General features: G+C 37.6%; 1 non-coding gene across 1 annotated transcript; it reads left to right on the forward strand.

The window, feature by feature from the left end:
• Positions 1 to 13,576: 13,576 nt before the first annotated feature.
• Positions 13,577 to 13,683, forward strand: LOC122086844. Its single transcript, XR_006142544.1, has one exon. It is a non-coding gene; the product is annotated as a small nucleolar RNA R71 (small nucleolar RNA).
• Positions 13,684 to 24,898: the final 11,215 nt, after the last annotated feature.

The following is a 24,898-nucleotide window of genomic DNA, read 5'->3' on the forward strand; positions in this document are numbered from 1 at the left end:
ATTGTTTTTTTTTCTCCAACTTCATTTTTTGCTTGCGGAAGATCACAATCGCTAGTTGGGTGGTTGCTTCTTCTCTAACGTTTGCAAGTCCGCATTGACCAGAGAGTTGCGGCAGGGAGATACATTCAACTATGAAAGGGGATGAAAGGGAAGATCTTCCCTTGTTTTATAAGGGTCTATTAAAGGGATTTTCCGACCCTAAGAAGAAATTAGATGTGTTGTTTAAGGTTAAAAGGGTAAATTGGTTATTTAAATTTCACAAGTTTTAATTCAATAAATCAAAAGGGTAAAATGGAATTTTTATTCAACCACTAACAACAAATAAAACCGTCAGGTTTTATGGGGCTTGAAGTGAACTTCTCTAAGTTTGGGGGTGTCAAGCAATCCGAACAAAGTATGGGGGGTGTCCTAATAAATTTCCCTTTCTAAAATTATGGTTGGGACATAGGGGTGTCAATGGGTTGGTTCGGTTTGGTTTCAGTTGGGTTGAATCAGTTTCGGTGTAGGAATGAGTGAGACCAAACCAATCCATTACTTCAGTTTTCGATTGGTTTCGGTTTTGGCCCAGTTTGGTTTCGATTTATTTCAGTTTTTCAATATCAAGTTAATACCAGTTTAGATCGGTTTTTTATTGGCCTTGAACCATAATAAAATCTTACATTCATAACTTATAGTGACAAGATTTGAGGAAAAAAACACCTTAAATTTATGATTAAATCATGGTTTATCGTTGTAAGGGAAAGATAACTAATATTGAAACCAATGTATAACAAATTACTAAGAAGATAATTGATATTGAAATCACAAAATGAACCATATTATCTAATCATTCATTGAATTATCCAACTAGCTTTGTATAGTGAACAAGGAAATCAATGGAAGCATTATTACAATTACAAATCAATTTCTCTATTCATAACCTAATATTCAATGATTTGTAACAATTGCCCTTACAATAAAAAATATTTTCACTAATATTGTAAAAAATGGATAGTCAATTCAGTAATTTATAATCTCATAATCATTTATCTTTTTACCGGTTTCATTCAGTTTGGTTATTGATCAGTTTAGTTTGGATCGATTTTTAGCAGGTCCCAACATGCCTCAGTTCAAAACCAATCCAATAAGGATCGGTTTGGATTAGTTTGAGTTTTATTGGTCGGTTGCGATCAATTTTATCAATTCGGACTAGGTTTTGACACCCCTAGTGGGACAGGTAAATCATCCAGTTGGATTTCTGTATTTAAATTTACTTGCCAAATTAATCTTTCTTTTAATTAATTTACTCAAAACAAAATTTGGTATTGCAAAACTATCCAAAATAGTAACTGTTGCGGTAAAAATTGACCAGGTGATCTTCCTTGCAAGACTTGGTACTCCACGCTAGACCTGCATAGAAGAGTAGACAAAGGAAAGCCGGGCTGACCCAACAGGGGACTCTCTGATGCCTAAGTTAGATATTTCCACAATAGTTTGCTCAAAAGAGCTTTGAGTGAAAAATTGTTCGATCCCTTATGATGGAAGCTTACCTTGATCTTTATAGGTTGCTGATGGAGAGAGGATAGACGTTTGTGGATAGTCCTGTTTAGGTGTAGAGTCCTTAAGGGGAGTGGCTCTGTGATTTCGAGAATATTCTGGGTTCCAGGGCATGTTCTGAGAATATTCCTCTTTTATCTCGAAAGTACAAGTCATGAGAAGGGTGGACACTTCTGGTGATGTGAGTGGATTGAGTCTTGCCCCTATAATTAGGGGTCACGTTCCTTAAAAGTAGGAGTGGACGGACGCACACTTCTGGGCACTTTTCCTGTGTGTGCCAAACCGATGTGGTTGATTGGCCTGAGGAACCGAGGTGGCAGGTTGGCCTAAGGAGAGACCGAGGTGACAGGTCGGCCTAAAGAGAGACAGAGGTGGCAGGTCGGTCTGAGGGGTCGGCTCGACCAATGATGAACCAAGGGATTGGTTTTGCTAAAGATGACCAAGGGGTCGGCTAGGCCAAGGATGACCAAGGGGTCAGCTCGGCCAAGGATGACTCAAGTGGTCAGCTCGACCAAGGATGACCCAAGGGGTCGGCTCGACCAAGGATGATCCATGGGGTCGGCTAGGCCAAGGATGACCAAGGGGTTGGCTCGGCCAAGGATGACCCAAGGGGTCGGCTAGGCCAAGGATGACCAAGGGGTCGGCTCGACCAAGATGACCTAAGGGGTTGGCTCGGATGAGCCATGGGATCGGCTAGGCCAAGGATGACCAAGGGGTTGGCTCGGCCAAGGATGACCCAAGAGGTCAACTAATCCAAGGATGACCAAGGGATCGGCTTGGCCAAGGTTTACCAAGGGATGACCTGAGGGAGTGGCATTTTTACCCTCATCAGTAACCATCCTCACCATCCATATATTTATTGACATTTTTGCGCCTAGCTCCCAAGCCTCGATTCATTATGAAATTAAAACTATAAAAGAAAACCATACAATCTACAACAATTCTGAATAGAATATTCATAAGGAAATAGCATATCATCTGCTTAGGCACAGTACTAGTAATTATTTTATTTATCTATTTTTTCTCTAAAATAAAATAAATAAATAAATCTAATATGTTTAGGCTTAGAGTACACTATAGGCTCAGAGACATCTTTTCCCATAAATGAAAATTGGGACAAAGTTTCCTGTCCAGGGTTGGCTCTTGGACTGAAATCACTTGCTGATGAAAATTAGAAGTTATTTTTTTTGTTCGGAAGTGTTACAATAGATTTGTCATTTTATTAGGAGGAGAGAGAGAAAGATAGACACATGGTGACCCGGATCGAACCAAACCGATCCTTATTAGATTGGTTTTGGACTGAGGTATGTTGGGACTAACTAAAAACCGGTCTAAATCCAAATTGAAACCAAAAACAAACCAAATGTAACCGATAAAAAAATGATTATGAATTATAAATTGGTGAATTGATTCTCCATTTTTACAATACTAGTGAGAATATTTTTTTGTTTTAAAAGGAATTGTTACAAATCATGAATATGAGGTTATGGATAGGAAATTGATATGTAAATTGTAACAATGCTTGCATTGATTTCCTTGTTCACTATACAAAATTAGTTTGATAGTTAAATGAAAGATTGGATAATAGGGTTCATTTTGTGATTTCAATATTAGTTAGCTTCTTAGTAATTAGTTATCCATTGGCTTCAATATTAATTATATTTCCCTTACAATGAGAAATCATTATTTGTCACAAATTCAAAGTGTTTTCGCCAAATATTTCGTCACTATAGGTTATGAATATAGGATTTCATTATGGTTCAAGCTCGATAATAAATCGATCTAAACCAGTGGTAATCCGATACGAAAAAACCAAAACCAAACAAGACCGAAATCAAAACCGACCAAAAACCAAAGTTCCTTAATGGATTGGTTTTGGTCTCCCTCATTCCTAGACCGAAACCAATTCTACCCAACTGAAACCAAACCGAATTGACTGATTGACACCCCTATATGTTGTGCTCTCGGATAAAGCTCAGTTTTTCATGAAAATTATCCTCAACCTCTTCGGTATATTAAATCTATATCCTCCTACGAATTAGGGTTTCCTCCTTTTGTTTCAATCCTTTGCATTATTAAGTTTTTTCTTCCACCTTTCATGCATTCATTTATTAAGGTTAGGATTTGCATTATGATTAGGGATTGATCTCATTGCATGGTTCACGTTTCTCATTGCATGGTTCACGTTTTGTGTTATGTGTTATATGTTGTATATTATTTTGTTTACATTATGTATACTAACCTTGCAACCAAACACTCTAGGTATATGTTCCTATATTTCTATTGCAACATGAGTTATATATTTCTAATTTTCACCTCGCATTTTGACTCCCCAAATTTCTTTTTTCCTGATAGGTTCCTCCCCCATTTGTTGGTTCCACATCCAGTACCCTCTCATGAATTATGCATAAGATTCCATTTTGTAGCATGTAATTGGATTTATAACACTAAAAATGTTATGGATGCTAAAGTGATCAGTATATATATAAATAAACATGTCAAGCTAGGATTCATCCGTGGGTTGCCAAGATGGTTAGGGCAAATTGGGGACTGTGTGGATAGACGTACGGTCCCAGATTCAATTCTCCATGTGTGCATCTATGATTTAAGCATGTATTGTTTTACAATCTCCCTTGAGATTTGGTTTCCTTCCTCGTTTCTCTTACCTGTGTACCAAAAAACCTGGAGCTAGACTCATATTGGTGCAAGGTGGTGATGTGAGCTTTTGGCCCATGAAATATGTGGTTCAATATTTTCCAGTGTGGTTCATTTATAGGGAAGGTACTAGGGGTGGGACGAAAATGGTTATGCATGTGGTTTCTTTACCTAAAAAAATAAAGATTTTAGTTCTTTTTTTGTAGCTGATATGTTACCCCACTTTGTCAACCTCGTCAATTCATCTCGCATGAAAGAAAAGTTCTTTGTATCATGGCCCTCTATATGCTAGGTTTTCAACTATTTTTTAGAGTTATTGGTCTTTTTCATTCCCTACCCTTATTGGCCTCGTCAATGACATATACCCCAAGACCATATGTCATTCTTTGGTTTTTGAACCATGTTGTGTTGGAAATCTTGTATTCTACATGCTATCTTTTTGCTTGTTATGTCTTTCTTTCTTCTCGGGTTTTTGCTAGTTTGTATCCAAGCTTTATGGTTTAGCCAAAAGAAAAAATTCGAACTTTATGTTTTCCTTCTATTTTAGTTCAATGAAGTTGTGTTTATCAAAAATAAAAAACTAAAGAGAAATTTCCATTTCCTTCCCCTGTAGTTTGCGTTTATTCCACTCTCCTCCCCTGTGTTTTAAAAAATTCCACATACCTCCCCTGTATTTTGTCAAATTTGACAGAAAATACGACTCCGTCAAATTATGTCCGTTAAGCTTTCAAAATATTTTTTAAATACCCAAATCACCCCTATAGAATGTAATGACCATTATACCCATTAGAAGATAAAGGGTTATCTTCTTCACTTTCATCTCTCACTTGTAGAGGCTGAAGCAGCGGCTAGCGATGATGAGCGGCGAGCAGCGAGTGGCTCTGAGCAATCGACGACGACGAGCGATGAGCGACGAACGTCAACCACTTGCAATCGTGTGATGGTCGACGACAACGATTGGAGGCTGCGGCCTTGTTCAAAATACATACAACAGGCTACGGCAGTGTTTGAGATTTAAAATGTAACCGCAAGCGTACGGATCAGTGTAGCTACGGGTCGAACACAGGGAGAGCAACCACTTTATTTTTTTATTTCTTTTAATAATGGGAAAGTGAACCGATTAATGGTTGTGATCTAATTCTAATTACCATCCTAAACATATGTATCTAAAATAACGTCCTAACCATTCGTCATCTAAGAATTTAAAGATGCAAGCCACGCAATTAAAATTAAATAAATAAATAAATGAAAATAAACAACCCACGCAATTAAAAAAAAATAATAAAGGGAAAAAATGCTGAAATAAAAATAAAGTAAAAGAAAAGGGATAAAGCTAGAGAGAGACTCACAAGTAGGTTTCTCTACTTAGCCCGAGGGATGCATATAATATGAGCTTCCCTACTTGACCAGAGAGTCACTCTTACAAGGGTTACTTTACTTGGCTTTAGGGAAAGGGAGACAATTAAAATAAAAATAATGAATTGATGGTTCTATGGCTAGGAGGGGCAAAGCCAACACATACACTAGCCATGAACCTTGGGGGAAAGGGATAGCAATAATGTAACGACTGAAAATAAAAATCTTAAATTAAGAAAGAAAGGGTAGTCAGAAGAGGGAATGAGAGGGGGGAGAGAAGACTACTAAAGGAGCCTACTTACTTGAATCAATGCTTGAACTTGAAAAAAAAATTGTTCCACGGCTCGTGATCTTGTCACCTAGATCTAAGCCTAGAACTATAACTTAAAAAATTACAACTCAATTGCATAAATCATAAACATAAAAAATGCTGAATAAGAATAAAAGAGTGCTTGCATTAATTGACATAAAAAACTACTACAAAAGTGATTAAAGCAAAAATAGAGAAGAACTTAAAACTAAAGAGTAAGAGAGGGAGAGAGAGAGCAACTAAAAAAAAAAACTAGAAGAAGAATGAATTGTCTCCCTTCCTCTAACATGAGTTGTATTTATAGGGAATGGGGAGGTAGGGTAACAAGTTTCTCTTTCCTAAAAGGGAGAAATCCACAATTGATTGTGAGATCTTTTGAGACCAAAAATGCTAAGGTGGAGGAGAGAGAAGAGAGAAATAAACATTGAGAAATTTCCTATAATTTTTTTGCTTATTTTCTTTCTTTTTTTTTCTAATTTATTTCTCCTCTTTTTCTCCCTCCAATGGATGATTTTCTTCTTGCTTTGTGTGATTTGGACAATATTTTGGTGATGATGTGGAGGAGAGAGAAGATTTGGACAATCTCTATTTCTCCCTTTTTTTTTCTTTCCTTTTTTTTTCTTCTCTTCTTAGGAACCCTTCCACGATGTTCTTTGCTTCTAATTTGATGTGGAAATCCCCTCCATGCCCTTAGTGCTTTAAGTGAGTGAAGAGCAGGAAATCTTTAACAAAATTCTCTAAAAAAAAACAACTATGAGATTCGAACTTGAGACCTCTTGGTGAGCAAGGAAATTTTGTACACCATAGCTCACCAACTACGCTAGGTAGTTGTTGTTACCAAAAACGAATCTTCAATCACTTAAGGATGTGGTCCATCGATCCTTGTTAGCATTTGAAATATTCCTTGTACCTCTGGGACAACTGCAAATGGGTTGGTTCTGCATCTCAGTTCAGTTCTGATCCATTATTCTTTTTCTGGCCTGAAAAGAATAATCACTTGTACGAGTAACCAAACAAATGCGTACTTTTAATTGGACACGTCCATCTTGTTCAAAATTTTGTCATCTTCGTAACCATGAAAAGAAATAGGACCTCTTTACGTGTAAAATTAGAGATATAGTGCCCGATAATCCTTAAGGCCTTGAAAATATAAAACCTGCAAAAAGAGAGTAAAACCCAAGGTAGCTCCATTCTAAATATGTAAAATGCATGTTTTACTACCCTAGATTTCACACATAAATGTGCTCATCAGAATTCCCCCACACTTAGACTTTGCTAGTACTCAAGCAAAACAAAAAGAAAAAGAATAAAGACAAAAAACCTAACTCACTTTCGTAGGAATCACGGTTGCACTTAGCATGTGCAACAAGCCTTTAAACCCCTAGGTCACCCCTAGTGGACGAGTTGTGTGTCGTGGGTGTTTGCAGTGAATATACACCCAAAATTCAGAATAAACAAATCCCAACCTTGGCTAAAGGTAAGGCTCATACCAATCCGGAGCAAAGATAATTTCTCTTACAAGGGACCCCCACACTTGAACTTTTATTACCCTTTATCAATTCCAGGCACTAGCATATTTCTTAATTTGGAACTCACCTCGTCTCTTCCAAAACATCCTTATCTTAAGGCAAAACCACTTGTGAAGAAATAGGGAACCAATGACTAAGGTGTTGGAGTGTTTTTGACCAAACATGTTACCAAGCAATAATGACATTTGCACATTTTTTTTCCTTTTTTTTTTTCACTAATAAACTCTATTCTACTCCACTACTTTTGGCTTGAATGACATGGTGGAGCAAACACCAGACACCCAAGTTACTATGTAGCTTCGCTTTTTGCATATGCCCACAAAGGTAGTGATGCTAGAGTTACTTTAGAAGTTTCCTCCCAAGGAATTTTGATCAAGACACCACGCTTCCTGAGGCGCAATGCCCTGTCTAGTTCCAAGGGAATCAACTCTTATTCTTCTTTATACCACATTTCACATTTCATTTAAAATTGTGCATTTGTCAACCCATGCCAAATTAAAAAGAAGGTCTCAACTCCAAATCAAAAGTACAAAGAACCCACAGACTTACATATGGTCCATCACCATAAAACAGGGGTCTCTTATTTTTCAAAAGAAAGTCCCATCTCAAGACACATGCTTGTTTCTTTCTTCTCAATAGGGTTTTATACGTTCAAAATGGGTACCTTAGTCAAAACTTTTATTTTCATACATCAAGCAACCGAATGGTCTGATCATTAGCCAAAAGCCAAAGTAGGACTTCATCCTTAGCAAGCTTAAAAATAAAAAGAAAAACAAAAAAAGAAAAACAAACAAAACAAAGTGAAAAAAAAAACAAAAACTGGTTTCCCTCCCCCACACTTAAGTCATGCAATGTCCTCAATGCATGGAAAGAATTAAAAGCAAAGACAATGTAAGGGGGTCATACCTAATTAAAAGTTAGTCATCAGTGTAAAGAGGTTCATAGAGATTCATGACCTCTTCACTACTAGTAGTAGGAAACTCGAGGAATGGCTTCAAACGCTGACCATTAACCTTCGAAATTACTCCTGTTCCTGAATTCAAAATCTCCACAGCCCCATGGGGATATACATTATGGACAATAAACGGACCATCCCATCGGGATCTAAATTTACTAGGAAAAAGATGCAATCGAGAGTTGTATAATAATACCTTATCACCAATTATAAAAGATTTACGCAGAATGTATTTATCATGGAAAACTTTGGTCTTTTCCTTGTAAATCTTAGAACTTTCATAGGCATCATTCCTAAGTTCCTCCAACTCAGATAGTTGGAGCCTACGGTGAATTCCCGCATCAGACAAATCAAAGTTGAGCTTCTTGATGGCCCAAAAGGCCTTATGCTCCAACTCAACTGGTAAGTGACAAGCTTTCCCATACACCAAACGGTAGGGAGACTGACTAAGGTTAGTTTTGAATGCAGTCCGATGGGCCCACAAGGCATCAATGAGCCTGAGGGACCAATCCTTACAGTTGGGATTGACAGTTTTCTCCAAGATTTGTTTGATCTCCCTATTAGACACCTCCACTTGGCCACTAGTTTGGGGGTGATAAGGAGTAGATAACTTATGAGTGATCCCATACTTTTTCATTAAGGCCTCAAAAGGCCGATTACAAAAATGAGTACCCCTATCACTAATTATTGCACGTGGTGCACCAAAGTAGGAAAAAATGTTCTCTTTGAGAAACTGGACACCACTTTGTGGTCATTAGTTTTACAAGGTGTGGCCTCTATCCATTTAGAAATATAATCTACAGCCAAAAGTATGTACAAATTCCCAAAGGAATTAGGGAATGGTCCCATAAAATCGATGCCCCAAACATCAAGGATCTCAACTACCAAAATAGGGTTGAGGGGCATCGTGTTCCTCTTATTGATACGACCAAAAGACTGGCAGGCGAGGCAAGCCTTGCAAAAATTAAAAGCATCTCTAAAAAGAGTGGGCCAATAAAATCCGTATTGGAGAACCTTTGCGGTTATCTTCTTAGGTCCAAAGTGTCCACCACATGCATGATCATGACAAAAAGAGAGAATGGAATGTTGCTCATGATCAGGAACACATCGTCGAATAATCTGATCCGAACATATCTGAAACAAATAAGGATCATCCCAGAAAAAGTGCTTAACTTGGGAATGAAACCTATACTTATCTTGGGTGGACCAGTGATCCGGAGTCACACCTGAAACTAAGAAATTGACAATGTCAGCAAACCATGGTTCACTGGACATTGCAAATAATTGTTCATCTAGAAAGTTCTCGTTGACTAGAGAATCAACAGTCAAGGAATTGGGAAGCCGGGATAAATGGTCTGCAACTAGGTTTTCAACTCCTTTCTTATCCCTAATTTCTAAATCAAACTCTTGCAAAAGTAAAACCCACCTAATGAGACGGGCTTTGGCATCCTTCTTTTGAACTAGGTAACTGAGGGTAGAATGATCAGTATACACCACCACATGTGAACCAACTAAGTAAAATCGAAACTTTTCTAATGCAAACACAACAGCTAAAAATTCTTTTTCAGTGGTTGTATAATTGAGTTATGCATCATTTAAGGTCCTACTAGTATAGTAAATGACAGTGGACAACTTATTAATCCTTTGACCCAAAACCGCTCTTATGGCAAAATCTGAAGCATCACACATCAGTTCAAAAGATTCAGTCTAAACAGGTGGTTGAACAATGGGTGCATTGGTCAACTCCTTCTTAAGTTGTTTAAAGGATTCTAGGCACTCTTTAAAAAACTCAAAAGTTTGATCTTTAGCAAGTAATGAGGTGAGAGGTCGGGCTAACTGACTAAAGTTCTTGATAAACCTTCTGCAGAAGCCTACATGCCCTAGAAAAGACCGAACATCCTTAACAGATTGAGGAGGTGGTAAATTATCAATTAAATCCACTTTGGCTCTATCTACCTTAATTCCCTCATTGGATATTACATGGCCTAAAACAATACCAGATTTAACCATAAAATGACATTTCTCCCAATTCAAAACCAAATTTTTAGGGCCCGTTTGATAACGTTTCAAGAAACGCGTTTCTGCCATTTCTATTTCCAGAAATAGCAGAAACAGAGTAAAAAGCGTTTGATAAAACTGTTCCATTTCACTTATTTTCAGAAATAGAAATAAAAATTTTTACTTATTTATGGTTCAAGAAATGACCTAGGCAAAACAAGTTCAACTTGTTTCGTCGTTTCTAGAAACGACTTGTGGCCATTCTTTCATTGGTTACTATCGACTTCTAAAAACATGACTTATCAAACACCTTCAATTCCGTTTCTATTCCTAGAAACGGAAATTTATGTTTCTGCCGTTTCTTGAAACAGAAACGGCAGAAACATTATCAAACGGACCCTTAGATATGCACATTTTTAAAACTAGGGAAAGATGATGAAGACATTCAGAATAAGAATTCCCATAAATTGAAAAGTCATCCATAAATACTTTTAAGAATTTTTCGACCATGTCAGAAAAAATGTTCATCATGCATCGTTGGAACGTAGCAGGGGTATTGCAAAGCCCAAAGGGCATACGCCTGTAAGCAAATGTTCTATATAGGCATGTAAAAGTGGTCTTATGTTGGTCCTCTAAAGCAATTGGGATTTGGTTATAGCCGGAATATCCATCAAGAAAGTAATAGTATTCATATCCAACTAACCTCTCTAACATCTGGTCAATGAATGGCAATGGGAAGTGGTCCTTCCAGGTTGTCGCATTTAACTTCCTATAGTCTATGCACACTCTCCAACCTGATTGGACACAGGTTGGAATTAGTTTATTATTGGCATTGGGAACTACAGTCACCCCAGACTTCTTCGGCACTACGTGAATTGGGCTTACCCATTGGCTGTCAGAAATAGGATAAATTATTCCATGATCCAAGCACTTTAGGATCTCTTTCTTAATAGCTTCCATCAGCATTGGGTTAGCTCTTCTTTGGGGTTCTGTGGATGGTTTGGAATCCTCCATAAGATGTATATGATGTTGCACAATAGAAGGGTTTATACCCTTGATATCAGCTATGGTCCAACCTAGGGCTTCCTTATTTTCTTTTAACACTTTAAGTAACTCCTCTTCCTGGCTAAAAGTCAAATTTGAAGAAATTATTACAAGAAGAGTCTGGTCAGGCCCTAAGAAAACATACCTCAAATTAGATGGCAACTCCTTAAGATCTAGCTTAGGGGCCTCAACTATGGAAGGTTTGGGAATAGAATTGGAAAGGGGTCCTAAGGGCTCCACAGGTGTGTGAAGACTCAAGACTTTAGAAAAGAAATTTTCACTATTATCATCCAACTCATCCATACACTCTTGGAATTCTTAATCAAAATCAATATCAAAATTGGTAACTAAATCATCAAAAAAATCCAGAAAATCCAGAAAATCCTCAAGCATATTGATCTCTTCTTTCATATGTGGTTGCTTGCCAATCCTAAACATGTTAAACTCAATAGTTTGGTTACCAAAAGATAATCTTAGGCAACTATTCCGATAATTGATTAATACATTACTGGAAGCCAAGAATGGTCTTCCTAGAATTATTGGGATCTCATCCTTGGTTGAGAAGGGTTTAGTATATAACACAAGGAAATCAACAGGGAAAATAAATTCCCCCACCTTTAGTAAGACATCCTCAACCATCCCTTTAGGAATCTTAACAGACCTATCTGCCAACTGAAGAGTAGTTCTAGTGGCTTTCAATTCTCCTAATCCTAGTTGCTTGTACACATGGTAAGGTAAAAGATTCACACTTGCGCCAAGGTCAAGTAAGGCATGCTCAATGTAGGTGTTGCCTATGACACAAGATATGATAGGGCTCCCTAGATCCTTATACTTGGTTGCTATAGGCTGAGTAATTATGGAACTAATGTTACCTGCCAAGAACGCCTTTTTGGGCACACTAGTGATACGTTTGTGAGTACACAAATCTTTCAGTACCTTTACATAGGCGGGGATCTAGGATATGGCATCCAAAAGAGGGATGTTCACTTCTACCTTTTTGAAAACTTCTAAAATTTTGTCCATGGAAGCAGTCTTCTTTTTATGTTCCAAGCGATTAGGAAATGAGATAGAATGAACATCAGGACTGTTAGGGATTTGCCCCTATTCAAAAGAATCATTTTTTGTTTCCTCAACCAAATCATCTTTAGTTTCAGAAAAATCTTTAGGTTCATCAGACGAACCTGGAACAAGAGGCACACTTGTGTCCTCAACTGAAGAAGAGTTAACAGGAGTAATAAATGGGGAAGATTTAAAAACACTCTGTTGGTACTCTCTATCACTCCTAAGGGCATAACAACATTACATTGGTTAGAGGGACCTTGTTGGGTCTGACCTTATACTATATTCAGTGGTGCATTAGTTGGTCCTTGTGAACTAACAGGCTGATGATGCCTAGGGTTAGGCTCTGGTTGACTGGGTAAAGTTCCCTTCTCCCTCTCATGCATAATTGAGACAACTTGGGTAAGTTCTCTTATAAGATTTTGATGGCTTGTCATGAGGAGGGCCATATTTTTTTCCAAGTTGCTTATTCTACTTGAGTCTCCCGTGTTGGTAAACCCAAGGGGTTGCTGATAAGATGATAGGAGAGGGGCCCTAGGAAAACTCGCCTGAGGTCCTACATTTTACCTAGAAAAAGTATTTTGGAAAAAAGATTGTTGTGCAAAGGGAGGCCTTTGGGGTCCAGGTTGACCTTGATTATAGAAATTTGAAGGTCCTACTTGGTTGCCCTGATTCCAAGAGAAATTTAGGTGATTTCTCCATCCTGGATTGTAGGTATTACTATATGGATTATTCTGGTATAAAGCATTAACACTATCATTAGAAGTGCCCCCAGAGGTGTTGGGGCATTCTTCTAGGAGATGTCCGGGGGACTGGCACCAAGTACAAATCTTAACCAAATTGACTGATGATGGCTCTCTAGGAACAATAACCTCAATTCTCTTGATTAGGCTATCCAAATGGGCTTCCTTGGCTACTATCCCATCCACAAAATATTATTTTCCTCCTATGGTTCTTTCACTCTCTTGGGTTGATTCCCACTCACGGGTTTTGTCAGCTAAGTCAAGTAAGAATTCCCATGCCTTTCCTTCATCTGTAAAGGATGTGAATCCCTCAGGACACATAGACTCTATCATTTGTTTAGTTGGGTAATCAATACTCTCATAAATTATTTGACATAAATGCCATAGGTCTAGGCCATGGCAAGGGCATTCTTAGAGTAGATCCTTGAATCTCTCCATAAGTTTGGAAAATGACTCACTAGGCATTTGCCTAAACTGAAGGATATCACATCTAAGCTTATTAGTCTTGTGAGTTGGGAAAAACTTCTTAAGGAAGACAACTGTGAATTGTTCCCATGATGTTATGGAATTTGTGGGTAACCCATACAACCACTTCTTAGCTTAGTCTTTCAATGCAAAAGTGATAAACCTAAGCTTAACAGCATCATCAGAAAGCTGTTGGATCTTAATTAAAACACATACCTCTTAAAATTCCCTTAGAAATAGGTATGCATCATCAGAGGTCAACCCATGGAAGTGGGGCAACATAGTGATGTATTGAGATTTGAGTTCAAAATTATTGCCCTGGGCTTGTGGTAGAACTACGTAGGAAGGTTGGGCTGTTCTAGCAGGGTAGAACCTATCTTTCAGAGATTTAAGTGAAGGGTTTTGCTGTTAGTCTCCTATATTGAAAGATTTTAAAGAGAGCAAACGTATAGGGTCACTACTTGTTGGATCTCTTATTTCTAACCGATTCTTAGTATTACGTACCCACTTAACACTCATGCAACAGAAAACTACCCATAACTAAAGTAAAACAAGCACAAAAGAATGGATAGCAAAACTTTTCTTTTTTTATGATATTTTTTAATTTTTTTTTTAGCTTTTTGGGAGCTTACCGGCAGGGATCCGGGGTTGCTCAGGTCAATTCCTGAGGTACTGCTACAGGGCGAAACCTGTCTTTATCATACTGTGAGGCATGGCAATCTCCACTGATACAACTATTATTGCAAGTTGTTCTTCTCAGGAATTCAATAAAAGAAAAGGAAAAATATAAAACAAAGCAAATAAAGCATCCGATTTACCAAAAGAAAGTGAAAAATAACATGGAACTCTCCCCGGCAACGGCTCTAAAAACTTGTTTGAGATTTAAAATGTAACCGCAAGTATACGGATCAGTGTAGCTATGGGTCGAACATAGGGAGAGCAGCCACTTTATTTTTTTTTCTTTTAATAATGCAAAAGTGAACCGATTAATGGTTGTGATCTAATTTTCATCCGTCCTAAACATATGTATCTAAAATAACATCCTAACCATTCATCATCTAAGAATTTAAAGATACAAGCCACGCAATTAAAATTAAATAAATAAATAACTGAAAATAAACAACCCACGCAATTAAAAAAAAATAATAAAGGAAAAAAATACTGAAATAAAAATAAAGTAAAAGAAAAGGGATAAAGCTAGAGAGAGACTCACAAGTAGGTTTCTCTACTTAGCCCGAGGGATGCATCATAATATGAGCTTCCCTACTTGATCAGAGAGTCACTCTTACAAGGATTACTCTACTTGGCTTTAGGGAAAGGGAGATAATTAAAATAAAAATAATAAATTGATGGTTCTATGGCTAGGAGGGGCAAAACCAACACATACACTAGCCATGAACCTTGGGGGAAAGGGATAGCAATAATATAACGACTGAAAATAAAAATTCTAAATTAAGAAAGAAAGGGTAGTCAGAAGAGGGAATGAGAGGGGGCAGAGAAGACTACTGAAGGAGCCTACTTACTTGAATCAATGCTTGAACTTGAAAAAAAAATTGCTCTACGGCTTGTGATCTTGTCACCTAAATCTAAGCCTAGAACTATAACTTAAAAAATTACAACTCAATTGCATAAATCATAAACATAAAAAGGCTGAATAAGAATAAAAGAGTGCTTGCATTAATTGACATAAAAAACTACTACAAAAGTGATTAAAGCAATAATAGAGAAGAACTTAAAACTAAAGAGTAAGAGAGGGAGAGAGAGAGCAACTAAAAAAAAACTAGAAGAAGAATGAATTGTCTCCCCTCCTCTAACATGAGTTGTATTTATAGGGAATGGGGAGGTAGGGTAACAAGTTTCTCTTTCCTAAAAGGGAGAAACCCACAATTGATTGTGAGATCTTTTGAGACCAAAAGTGCTAAGGTGGAGGAAAGAGAAGAGATAAATAAACATTGAGAAATTTCCTAAATTTTTTTTGTTTATTTTCTTTCCTTTTTTTTTTCTAATTTATTTCTCTTCTTTTTCTCCCTCCAAGGGATGATTTTCTTCTTGCTTTGTGTGATTTGGACAATATTTTGATGATGATGTGGAGGAGAGAGAAGATTTGAACAATCTCTATTTCTCCCTTTTTTTTTCTTTCCTTTTTTTTTTCTTCTCTTCTTAGGAACCCTTCCACGATTTTTCTTGTTTTTAATTTGACGTGAAAATCCCCTCCATGCCCTTAGTGCTTTAAGTGAGTGAAAAGCAAGAAATCTTCAACAAAATTCTCTAAAAAAAACAACCATGAGATTCGAACTTGAGACCTCTTGGTGAGCAAGGGAATTTTGTACACCATAGCTCACCAACTATGCTAGGTAGTTGTTGTTTCAAAAAAAGAATCTTCAATCACTTAAGGATGTGGTCCATCGATCCTTATTGGCATTTGGAATATTCTTTGTACCCCTGGGACAACTGCAAATGGGTTGGTTCTGCATCTCAGTTCAGTTCTGATCCATTATTCTTTTTCTGGCCTGAAAAGAATAATCACTTGTACGAGTAACCAAACGAATGCGTACTTTTAATTGGACACGTCCATCTTGCTCAAAATTTTATCCTCTTCGCAACCATGAAAAGAAATAGGACCTCTTTACGTGTAAAATTAGAGATATAGTACCCGATAGTCCTTAAGGCCTTGAAAATATAAAACCTGCAAAAAGAGAGTAAAACCCAAGGTAGCTCCATTCTAAATATGTAAAATGCATGTTTTACTACCCTAGATTTCACACATAAATGTGCTCATCAGGAAGCTCGACGAGCGGCAAACACGCCCACTTACAATCGATGGAAGATGTACGGTAAGAAGCACAACAACGGACGATGATTGGAGACAATGGCAAACCCAGGCTTTACTCTGTTGTTCTTCACACAGTTAATCGGTGCTCAGCTCTATCTATCCACAGTTAGGGTTTTTTTCTCTTTTTTCTTGTTTCTCTGATTTGGTAATGGAATTGTAGTGTTTTTTTTTTTTTTTTTTGTGAGATTTGTTTCTTTGTTTTATTGTTGGTAATGAAATTGTTGGGATTCCGATACTCCCTGTTTCTCTGTTTTATTGTTGGTAATGAAATGGACTGGTTTCATGTTTAACTCCCTTGGTTGTATTGCTTACTATATTTGCATTGTACTCCTTGTCTTTGTCCAGCGATGCCTGTCGTGGTTGCCATAGAGTTTAATTGGGGTGGGAAAGTGTTCAAGAAATACATTGACCAAAATAGGTATGCATACTTAGAGATGGTTTTTGACATTTACAATTCAGTTCTTAGGTATATTCTTGAAGGACAAAATGTCACCTTCAAGATCAGACATGTGTTCGATACTGGAACTATTCATGAGGTTACAAATGATAGTACCATGTTGATGTAGTGGGGTTTGGATGTAGTGGATGTAATCAAATTATATGTTTATGATCTTGAAGTTATCAATGGTCATGTAGACAAGTATTGGGTGAATGGTTACCCTAATGACATTGTATACAGAGAAGACCTTAATGAGTGTGATAAGACTGTTGGTGGTATGGCACAAAGAGTACATGATAGTGTGGGGATTCATAGGGAAAAACAAACAATTAGAAGGCCTTCTGGTGCATGCAAAGCTATCACTGGAGCAACATGCAGTGGTAGTAGTGGTTCTGTTGGGTCAGCAAATGCTTTTACAAATGCAATTAACAAAGGGAAAAAATCTGTTAATGCTACTGCTATTGCTGCGAAAGGAAGAACAACTGGTACAGGTGTTGCAAATAGTATTGACTCGAACAAAGAATCTGAGATGTTAAACGCTATTAGTAACAATGCTGCTAATTCCGATGAGTCACACCATAGTTCTCGCTCACTGAGTTCTGATGAAGATTTGGGTCAAGAAAGTGATGACAACACTGATGATGAAAGTGTTAGGGATGAAAATCAGTCTGATGGGACTGATATGGAGAAGGAGAATGAATGAATCAGTGATGATAGTTAAGGTGCTATATTTGAACCGGACTCTGAACATGATGATGTCGATGCTGTTGGTACTGGTGGTGATGCTACTAAGATAAACATTGTGGAAGGTGCTACATTTAGAGATGTCAATCATTTTAGGGAACATTTACAGGATTTTGTGATTTAGGAAGGGTTTCAAATTGTGAGACAAAAAAATGAGAAAGCAAGAGTAATTGTTATATGCAAGGAAAAGGATTGTACATGGAGAGTACATGCTTCACCAACAACGGATGGGATCACATATATGATTAAGACATTCAATCCAAAGTATACATGTATCAGAGACTTAGACAGTAAGTCCGCTACATCAAAGTGGATAGCTAAAAAGATTGCTCCATCACTTAAGTCTAACCCAGGCTTAACTGTCAAGGATTTGGTTATATCTGTGAGGCAAAATATCAAAATCAACTTTCCTTACAAGAGGATATGGAGGCACGTAATATGGCAATTGAAATAAATATTGGGAAATATAACCTATCTTATGCAAGACTTCCTAGTTATGGGGATTTGGTTTTACAAAAGATGTCTGGTAGTACCTTTAAATTGCAGTATGCTATGAAGAAACAAATGACAGAGAATCCTAAGTTTCTGAGGGTGTTTGTTAATTTCAAACCATGCATACAGGGTTTCATTAAAGGATGCAAACCATTTATAAGTCTTGATGGCTGTCACCTAAAGGGTAGGTATGGTGGAGTGCTTTTGGTAGCCATCTCTGTTGATGGAAACAATGTTTTTTGTACACAGTTGCTTATGGTGTTGTTGAGGTTGAGTGTAAAGAAAGCTGAACTTTTTTCCTTGAATGCTTACGTGAAACTCTTGGAGATAGCAGTGAAGACTTGTCTTTGACATTCATGTCATATAGGCAAAAGGTAAGTTGTTGCTATTCTATTCAAATATTCTTGGTTTTTATGTATTGGGATTCATTACTCATTATAATATGACATTGGTGCAAGGACTATCTGATGCCATTACTACATTTTTTCCACAAGCTCATCAGAGGGTTTGTTGTAGACATTTATATCAGAACTTCAAGTCCAAATATCCATGTATTTTATTAAGAGACCATTTTTTGGCTGCTACATGTGCATATACTATTGTCCAGTTTGAAAGAAAAATGAAAACTATCAAGGAAATTAATTCAGAAGCATATGACTTGTTAGATATCCAACCCCCCAAGATATAGTCTAGGCATGAATTTGACATCAAGGCTAAGAGTGACCACATTACAAACAATACAATTGAATCTTTCAACCAATGGATATCAGAGGTAAGAGATAATAAGCCCATATTGTGTGTGATTGATGAAATACGGATTAAGATAATGGAGAGATTGTACAAACATAACAATTATGTTGGGTCCCGACTGACACTAAGAGGGGGTGAATCAGTGTGTCTAAAAACTTTTCCTCAGTTGGTTCTTTACTAGGTCACTAGCTGACGTGACTCACTCACAATCATAGTTTACTGATGTTGCCCAGAGCTACTATGTGGACTATTGATAACTCTCACTGCTGCCCGAAGTTACTCACATAATATGTATTGTTGCTGAGAGTTGATCCACAGACCCCACATGGCAATCACTGTCACATACACATAGTTGTATGTACATCCACACTGCACCACCAAGTGGTCAGGTCTACCAGATGTACACACCCATCCTGCAGGCACACAATCCAATCCATAATATAGTATTAGCATGCACAATCACAACATAAGAAATATATGCTTCAGCCAGTTGCCTACATGCACGGAGTAATGCCCACTGTCGAGCTCAGCATTTACTCAATACTAATTATGACTGCACCCACAGCTAAGGGAACACGTTTCTAGTTTCCACCCTTGACTTACAAAGGCTAGGTCTTCACCCCCAATTTTCCAGAATAACCTGAGAGGCCACACCCATGGCAGATATGTTTAGGTAGTAGTAACTACCAAGGAACACACTGTCCCTATGTCCAGCACCCACTGAACACCAATTACATAGATAAGGTTGGGCTTATAATAATGTCCTACAATGATATCTTATATAGCATAGGTCTATGGCAATATAACCTAGCTAAGCATACAAGGAAATATAGTAAATCAAAAACACAGTCAATGAATGTAGAATAGTTTACAACTCCATAATGTCTCTGATCACTGGTTTTTGAAGATGGGACTGAGAACTCTGATGGTCCACTAGAATCTTTAATCTCCCCTAAGTTGACGAAGAAATTGGAATCTTCAAGTGCACTGTAGAACCTGAGTTAGTCTGTGTCTGAAACACTCTGGCAGTGAGTGTGTGATACAGATACTTTCCCTCTTCTTTTCCTCTCTTTCTTTTCTTTCCTTTCCTTTCCTTTCTTTTTCCTTTCCTTTCTTTTCTTTTTCTTTCTTCCTTTGTGGAAGCTCACCCTAGCTTCATAAAGGCACACCACCTCTCATCTTCTTTCTTCTTTCTTTCCACTTCCTCTCTTCCTTTGTTAGAGCTCTAATGGCTCAACAATGGCTCACACAAGCATGAATGGGCTTCTTCTCTCTTTTCCCTTTCTTTTTCCTCCTCTTTTCTCTTCCCTTTTCTTGGCTACCACCAATAAAGCTTGCTGCCTTGCCTTCCAGCAGCGTCCCAAGTCTCTAATGGAGGCTATGGATCAAGTACAAGAGACTATAGGTTTTGCATTCAAAGCCTAAGCCTTCTTTGAGTTTCAACTCAAATATTTGGCCACCTCTACAATTCTCCTCTTCGTTTTCTTCCCTTAGGCATGTAGAGTTCGGAGAGATGAAGAATCTCTAACTTAAATCACCCAAATCGGAGTTAGGCTGAGGGAGATATAGCCCTTTGAAGTTGGGCTAACCAGAAAGCCAGAAATGAAATCTTCGGAGGAGCGGCGTAGGCTACACCTACGGCTCGTGCAACAGGGGCGCAAATCTGGCCATAGATCTCATCAAAGAGCATCTAATAATCTAAGCCATCCGATTAAACCAACGGACAATAGATCGAAACCATTGGTTTTGAATCTCTACGACGTCATCATGACGTATGCGCTGACATTGTCAGACGCGTTGTCGATCACCGATTGGTTGGTGTAGCGAGTTTCACGGTACGCTGTCGGCTAACTTTAATAAAGCTCCATCGATCTTGACCGTTAGATCGGAAATGATCTGATTGATTGGCTCAGATCAAGATATGAAGAATCTCTTTATAGATTCTATTCACATGCTACACACAATCAAGACTCGATATGGTGAGGCACCACACCATCATATCTAATACACTCCACCAATGACAAGCCTTGGATAAGCATCTTCAATGCAAGCTCTTGCACGAACCGTCAGATCTGAATTTGACTGATGTGGCTCAATCTGAGCCGTGCATTAAGGATCCCTCTGATTCTCTTATATACACATAAGTCCCTGCTTTCATATTTCCAGTGCTAACACCCCTTATCAACTAAGACCTTCAAAAACTCAAAATTACATAAAATCCCTTCAAATTTAAAAAATAAATTCTGAAAAATCCACCCAACACCGAGAGCATACTGATGAATTTTCGGTTTGGATTTTTGAATCGGCTTTACGAAAACACTTATAACTTTTTCATACAATACCGATCGAGATGAAACGAAGTGCATTGGAACCGTAACTGGAAGCTTTACGACTTTCCAGAAGACTCAATCATCTGACTCAATCATGTGAAAAGATCAAAATGCCCCTAGACTTTTCCAATGACGTATCTTTCTTATACGGAATCGGAACATGATGAAATCAAAACCGTTGGAAAGATTGGATTTTTTTCGTATTGTTACATGGAGAACACTTCCTTTAAAAAATTCATCTTCAATGCCGAAACTACCCTCGACTGCCACAAATACCATAACTTCTTCATATGGTATCGGAATGCGACAAAATTAGATGCACTAGACTAGATAAATTACAATCTATCTTTTTCATGAAGAAATGATCTTCTAAAAATATCATTTTTACTATCGAAAATGTCCCCGAGCATAAATAGGCTAATTTTACCAGTTTTGACCCAAAAATCCGCATCACATACTAAGGATGTATCAAACCATCCATTCCATGCATATCAAGTGGCTTTGTTATCTCATCGGTGACACTGGACACTACCATGTCATCATTTTCATCAACGTCACCCAATCTGGCCACATCATCACTGTCACGTGGTCGGGTTGCCAACAAAGACAACCATAAAACAATAAATTATGGAGTTGGTCATGTGCATGAGGATCCCGTCACACCTAGGGTCAAGAAAAAACTAAACAAGATTCTACAAAAGTCTAGGGATTGCATAGTCCATTCATCAAGTCCGGTTGAATTTGAGGTGACAGATTTTCATTCTAATACATTTATTGTGCATTTGATGGACCGACCATGTGGTTGCCATGAATAGGAGTATACAGGATTACCATGTCTACATGCAGGGACAATTATTTCACATATGCGGTTGAAGATTGATGATTACTGTGATGAATTTTACAGTGTGAAGAAGTATACGGATACATACGAGGATATGATCCAACCGCTTCCAGATTTGACTAATTTGAGTTATACTCACCATTTCGGTATGCTACAGCCTCCAGAACTTAAAAGAAGGCCAGGAAGACCGAAAAAGAGCAGAAAAAAAGCAGTGGATGAGCCTCCTGCTAATGCGTTCATGAAGAGGTCTTTAAGCGAAAGATGTGACATATGCAGGAAGACAAGCCACAACAAAAGGACATGTCCAAGAGATCCTAATACAGAGAATCGGGTATCAACTGGTGTGAAGGTATGACTAATTCTTTTCAATTGATATTGCATATTTTTTAGGTTAGTAATACATATATTGTCTATTCATGTGTAGAGAAAGCAAAGGGGTGGTCATCAAGAGGAAGATATCTGCAGCTCGCAAAGAATGACAAGGTCATAACAGGCACACAAGATACTATACAGTAAAGAACAACATCACATTTTTCAGCCAAGTACGCGAGGAGGAAAGCAGCAAAGGCAAATGCAGTTGCAGATGCTACTAAAAAATGAAGGACAAGATTTTTATGTTGTGGGTGATTTGGAATTCAGTTAATGAGAGTGGAGTCTGAGACTGTTAATTTTGTATCTCTTTGTGTGGGATTTGAAAGTATGTTTATATTTGTATCCAGTTTTAAACAATGGAATTATATTTTGTTTTCTGAATATGATTTCAGAAACAATGGCGTGGATTTTATTGTGTGTGGATTGGAAACAATGGTGTTATTTGTGTGGATTTGAAAGATTCAGTTGTAATATGCAATATTGATATTTGCCACAGGTTGAGTATTAAATGGAAAATATTAGCAAAAATGCTACCAATTTTTTTTTTTGAAAATGGAACTTGTCACAAGGTCCTTATATTAGCATCACAATGCTACATAAGACGGATATAACCTACATTGTAGTGGATTTTTTTTTTTTTTGTCAATTCTTAAATAATAACAGTAAATAAAGACCAACAAGAACACAAAGTACAATCTTCATAATTCCATAAGACTTCTCCAATTGCTTCACTTTCTTTTTCAAAGCACGCATCTCTCATTCTTCTGTTGTTTTTCTTGACTGTTTTTACCAACCACTGTCTGGGAATTGTTCTGAGGATTGCCACCAATAATTGATAATAGGCTAGAAGAATTTACAGGTTCACACCATGAGAAAAATCCACAACCATTTGATGCATTTGGGCAACAATATATAGCATGTTCGGATTCAACCTTGACTCGGATATACGTATTAATGCCCTTTTTGGATTCTGACATTTACATCGGATGTTGATAAACTTCAATGCAGATGCATTACTATCATTAACACTTGATGTTGACATAGTCTAACTACAAATAAAACATAGAAATCCATAAGTTTGAAGAATAGTAGACATTACTGTCTTGGATGGTAAATGTTTGTGTATACCCATATTACATTCACACTTATATAAGTAAATGGAGGATTTTACCTCCAAGCCAGATAATACAGGTATTAACCAGTAGTCTTATTTTTACCTGCTCAAAAATTGAACTGAATTGGGAATATAACCCGATTCATATTGGAATTGAAACTCACTGATCCATCAGTTTTGACACTAATCGATTTGGATGCAGATTTCAAATTTTAAGACGCGAATAGATGGAGAAAAGCCACTATCTACCTTACTATTCCCTTTTCCCAACTTAAGGAAGCTCTTATAATGTTTCTTTCTCATTAAATAATCAACTTTAAAGCTTTCTCCATGAACGATCCAAAACCTTTGTATCATATATTAAAAAAAAAAAACTCTTCTTTTGTTCTTTCTAACAATCTTATGAGTATTTGAGTATCTTCATTTTCTGAGGATTTGTTGGATATTAAAGGGCGACTGCTGCTTTTGGGGTTTGTTTCCCCTTAGAAGTTTTTGCACCAAAAAATAAGAAGAGATAATAAATAAATAGAGATTCAAATACGAAAGCCGTACGGTTGTGCAAGGAAGCTTCAAGCACAAGGTGGCTATTTTGAAACAAAGTAAGGAAGAACGTGGAGAAAGGGACAACGAAAGTAAGTCTCGCTACTCTTTCTTTCTCTCTGTGATTTGTTTGTTTTGGTTGAGGTGGAGAAAGGGACAACGAAAGCGTTTGGTTTCAGAAACATACTTCACAGGGCGGTGGAGATTGGCTGGTCCCTTCGTCACTGTCAATCCCTTTGTCACCGTTGATCCCTTTGTCACCGTCGATTTGTCACACTTCGCCATTGATATCCGTCGCTGTCAGTATCTCCGTCGCTGTTTGAGTCCAAGAATCCCTGCCGTGGTGATGGGGTGAGTGGAATGTTGAATGTGAGGGTTCGACTATAGGGATTGGGGTTAGAGGATAGGGATAAGGGTATAATTGGTAATAAAATTTTTGATAAAGGCAAAAGGGTAGAATCGTACTTTAATATTCACAACTAACAGTTTACTAACTGAGTTATCTGACAGGGGGTATGTGAAATTTTTTAAAACATAGGGGAGTGGGTGGAATAAACGTAAACAACAAGGGAGGGGATGTAAATTACTCAAAACTAAAAGATTTCACACTCGACAAATGGCAATCAGAGGGCTCAAGTCCTACAAAAAGCCCACATCGGTTAGTAGAAGGAACTCATGCTAAAAAAAAAAAAAAATTGTCCTGATATGGAACACAACATTTTAAACGTTTAAGAGTAGGATGACAGTTAAAATGCGTTTTTACTTGATGGGACTTTGATCAGGTTTAAAAGTG

The sequence above is a fragment of the Macadamia integrifolia genome, chromosome 1 (genome assembly GCF_013358625.1).
Source record: "Macadamia integrifolia cultivar HAES 741 chromosome 1, SCU_Mint_v3, whole genome shotgun sequence".
Lineage (NCBI taxonomy): Eukaryota > Viridiplantae > Streptophyta > Magnoliopsida > Proteales > Proteaceae > Macadamia > Macadamia integrifolia.